This window comes from Macrobrachium nipponense, chromosome 16 (assembly GCF_015104395.2).
Source record: "Macrobrachium nipponense isolate FS-2020 chromosome 16, ASM1510439v2, whole genome shotgun sequence".
Lineage (NCBI taxonomy): Eukaryota > Metazoa > Arthropoda > Malacostraca > Decapoda > Palaemonidae > Macrobrachium > Macrobrachium nipponense.
The window spans coordinates 6,168,701-6,173,700 of record NC_087209.1 but is presented as its reverse complement, the minus strand read 5'-3'; the positions used below and the strand labels follow the sequence as shown (position 1 = coordinate 6,173,700).

The 5,000-nt window shown below is 41.4% G+C and overlaps 1 protein-coding gene across 7 annotated transcripts in view; it reads right to left on the bottom strand.

Moving 5' to 3' along the window:
• The window catches only part of LOC135195549 (protein Fe65 homolog), a 1,282,053-nt gene that overhangs the window by 205,585 nt on the left and 1,071,468 nt on the right, over positions 1-5,000 (bottom strand). The gene's annotated exons all lie outside the window — the stretch shown is intronic.

The following is a 5,000-nucleotide window of genomic DNA, read 5'->3' as shown; positions in this document are numbered from 1 at the left end:
AAAAAAAACTCAGGCAGACATTCTTTCCAAAATCACAAGCCAGGACTTCATTACTATGCTGCTTAATTAGGTTCAGTTGATCCTGTATATCTTTTTTTTTTTTTTGATAAAGTGATTTTCTCTCTCTCCTCTCTCTCTCTCTCTCTCTCCTCTCTCTCTCTCTCTCTCTCTTAATGAAGAGACCTTCAATAACATATTATAAATTATGTCGCTTAATTGGATTCAGTTTGTTTCTTATTTTTTCGGGATGGTAAAGTGATAAATCTCTCTCTCTCTTCTATCTCTCTCTCTCTCTCTCTCTCTCTCTCTCTCTCTCTCTCTCTCTCTCTCTATCGAAGGACTTTTAATAACATCTTATAAATTATGTTGCTTAATTGGATTCAGTTTGTTTCTATGTGTTTACGACCCCTTTGGCCGTAATACAGGTTCTTTATATTTCAACAATCACAGGGATCGTAGGCAGTAAGAAAGTACACAGGGTATGGGGAATGTGGACACAAACACCAGAACAAAATTAACAATATTTAATTACAAAATACAATTAACACTAATAAGCCTTGTGAGGAAACTTAACATTAAATATACAAAATACAAGGAGCAAAATAACAGCTCACAAGGACTCTAATACTGAAAGCTAACCCTAACAAAGTAAAAGAATATAATATGCCAAAGGCTCAAATAATAATAACACGGGCCCAATAATAAAACCACTAGCCTACAAAATATAAGAAAGAAGGAAGACCAGAGAAAATGAAGTTAGGAAAACCAACCTTAAATCTCCTACCTAACCGTGGCAGTTCTAAACTTAAAACTAATTCAAATAAACATTTTGAGGGGCAAAAAATACCAAATACCGACCACTCAATATAACATGCATATTATATATACAAAATAAGATAAATATTTGATTTGCGCAGATCCTCGCGTACAACGAAGTGCAGAGGAGTTCACGGAAGTTGCTTCAACCTCCCAGCAGCTATACGGGGGAGCCCACAAATTGTCCAAAAATCAACTCAAATGGAGCTACACCTGTGGAAGAATTGGATGATTACGTATAGCAAAGAGAGCCAAAGGGAAGACCTTTATCCAATCCTCGCCTTGCTCATAACAGTATTTTTTTTAGAATAGACTTAAGGGTTTGGTGGAACCTTTCCACTACGCCCTGACTCTCTGGGTGGTAAGGTACACTGGTAATGTGCTGAATGGCCAGTTCAGCACATTTACCCTTAAATACCTTGCTCGTGAAATTAGTGCCACAATCAGTTTGGAATTTTACGAGGCAACCCATACCTGGAAAAAAATTCTATTAGTTTTCTCAAACACTACTTTGGATGTAATTTTCCTCATAGGAAAAGCTTCAGGAAACCTAGACGCTCTGTCCAGTTATAGTCAAAAGATAAGTAATCCCGATTTAGTTCGGGGCAAAGGCCCAACCACATCAACAACTAACTCGGCAAAAGGATCCCCAATTACAGGAATTGGATGCAAAGGGGCTTTAGGAATAGGTTTATTAGGTTTACCCATTACTTGGCATGTTTCACAATACTACAAAATTTCTTCACTGAGGATTTCAATCCTGGCCACCAAAAATACTTTGCCAATCTACTATGGGTTTTTGCAAACTCCAAAATGACCCAGAAAAAGGAATCCTCATGAGCTAAACTAAGGACATCATTCGATATTTTGAAGGTACCACAATCTGTTCTACCCGAGAGGTTTGGTTCAAGCCGTGATCCACAGGACGACTAACCCTATACAACAAACCTCTAATCACACAGAACCTTGGTTTTGTTAAATCATCCGTACCTCCTAATTCATAATTGAATTCAGCCTTCTGAGCTTCAATAAAGCTTACACGGTCACAATCTGGATTAAATATTTTATTCATAAAAACTACCACTACTACTACTACTACCTACAGACCCGGGTCTCTCTACCTCTACCTCTAAACTAAAACTAAAGTTTAAATTATCCTCATTCTGTAAGGCGGCAGCAGCCTTTGCAGAAGCTCGAGTGGTAATTGCCACAGGACTTGCAGTTACGGACACTATTGGGAATAATCATAACCTCGGGCATCCAACATATCATTTCCCAAAATGCCGTCAATACCAGGGATGGGAGCTTTTCTAACACTGCCAATTCTGTCACCTTGTGATACCCTGGGAAGAATGCCTCTACCTCCACCAAAGGTGCAGAAACCACTGTATCAGGGAACCCACCCAGGACCACATAATTTCCAGAATGCTCACCAACATCCTTCAAAACCTTTGACAACACCAATGATCGAGCAGACCCAGTGTCCCTTAAGAAGTTCACTCTGATAACTTTACTATCAACCACCAAACTGCCAGGCCAAATATATTTGTCAAAAAGTCACAAAGGAGAGCTAGTAGGCGATTGATTTATTTCACCTCCACTACCACTAAACCTAACCCTTCCTTCAGTTCCTGGGAAAACTCTCAACTTCAGTATTAGGGTAGTAGGGGCATTGGCTATCAAAGATACGGGGACGTTGTTACCTCCCTTCCGTTCCGCTGGAGATACCTCCTCCGGGCAGGACACCGAGCTTGAAAGTGCCCCTGCTCGTGACACCAAAAACAAGTTCCCCTATCTCTACCAACATTATTAGAATTTTGGTTACTCTTGGAAAACACCCGAGTGTTCCTTCCACTCGTGTTATTTTCCTGGCTAGCTTCAACCTTTGTTCTAAAGGGGTTATTGGATCTCCAATTATTGTTCGGCCTGGCAGGCTGGGATTTAAAGACTGATGGGCCAAAACTACTGTTACCTACACGGTGTGTTAAAATATATTCATCAGCTATCTGAGCGGCTTTACTTAAGTTACACGCTTTAACCTCCTCCAGGTGAATTCTAAGTTCCTTACTACATGTTTTTTTAAATTCCTCAAGTAGCATCAGCTCCCTCAAGGAGGAGAAGGAGACCACCTGACGACTCTTTACCCAGTCATCAAACTGCTCCTCCTTAAGACCGGGCATACTTCTACATAAGACATAGTATTGGGCTTCATAGAAGTTCGGAATTTCAGGCGATAAGCCTCAGGGACCAAGTCATATGCCTTGAGAATCAACGCCTTAACCTTACTATAATCTCTGGCTACACTCTCTTCCAAAGCATTATATTGGCGAATGGCCTTGCCTACTAACCTGCATTGAATTAGTACAGTCCACATCTCAGTGGGCCAAGACAACCTAGTGGCCACCCGCTCAAAAGCCTTAAAGAACTCCGGCACATTACCCTCATCAAACACGGGCACCAACTTCAATGCCGCATCTCATGTTAAACCTATCGGAAGGATCCGGTGGGAGTACTGTTAAAATGTCAAGGGTTAGCTCGCAACCTAGCCAAGTCTAAGTTTAATCTAGCCATTTCCAACTCATGGCGCCTCGCCCTCTCATTCTCTTCGAATTGTACCTTCAATAATTCATCTTTTTTCTTTTACAAATTATACTAAGGTCCTCATTTTCAGGATTCACCACAGACTGTACTGGCTCTGGCTGTACCTCTACAAAGGGGTTATTAGAAACTTTAGTTTTTACTGTTAAATTAGCTGGACCATATACATAACACCAGTACGAGGGTAGTCCTCAAATAGTGAAAGGCCAGGATTAACACTGACTCTTCATCAACAGAATTATCTTCTCCAGAAGTTCCACTAATCATATCCCTAGCCAAATCCTCACCCTCAGCTATACCACGAGCCACCATCGCCTTAACAGACAACAACAACTGAGCCTTAGTGTCCGTGGGTCTAAAAGAAATAGTTAACCAACGAGCACAACTCCTCAAATGCTCTTTACTTAATATGGCAAGATATTTTAAGCAGTCAGCAGAGCCCAAAAATTCGGCTGGGTCAAAAACAAAATCCTCCATAATGAATGTCCTACGGGGGGGGGAAAGTAAGGTAAGCAACAAAACCAAATTAAATATTGCAACCTATCCCAGAGTTGCTCCACAAACCCAAACTCTGTGCAAACACCTGCGTACGATCCTGTCACGGTCGCCAAATTGTTACGACCCCTTTGGACCGTAATACAAGGTTTCTTTATACGTAAATAATCACCAACAGGGATCGTAGGCAGTAGAAAAGTACACAGGGGTTAAAGAGGAATGTGGTCACAAACAAACCCCAGAATAAAACATTAACAATATTTAATAATAAAAGTACAACTTAACAGTAAATCATCCTTGTGAGTAAACTTAATGAATATGAGCAATAAAACAATAACCGGCTCACAAGGATACCTAATACTTAAAAGCTGACCCTAACAAAGCAAGGAAAGGACATAATATGCCAAAGGCTCAAATAATAATAATACGGGCCAATAATGAAAAACCACTAACCTATATAACTATAAGGATGAAGGAAGACTAGAGAAAATAAAGACAGGAAAACCTTAAATCTCCTACCTAACCGAGTTGGTACTAAACTTAAAACTAATTCAAATTAATTCAGAGGGGCAATGAATACCAAATACCCCTAACTCAACACAACATATATATATATAAATATAATCAGCTACAATTAACCCTTAAGATGTGCGTAAATCCTATGTTACAGAGACACGCACAGGAGTTCCTGGAGGTCGCTTCAACCTCTCAAACAGCCATACGGGGGAGCTCGCAAATTGACCAGGTAGACACAGGGGTAGAGTTCAATCCCGAGGGACAACACAGGATAATCACCTCTTACCTGGCAATTGCCTCCTACGTGCCTCCTCACGAGCCCTTAGCTCTCCTGGACTAGCAGCTGAAGGACGGACAGGACAGTGGTTGGCGTAACGCCTCCTACGTGGCGGGACAGCGACGACCACGTCTTCCGCCAAATCCTCAGGCGGGAAACAGGAGTACAGGGGCGTCGCAAGTGACTAACACCTGCGAAATCACAGCCGTGATCAAACTCCAACGATGTATCGTACGCCGTAGATGGCTCAACACATCTACGCAAAACCACTTCCAAGGGAGGTCCGTCGGAGTATTCC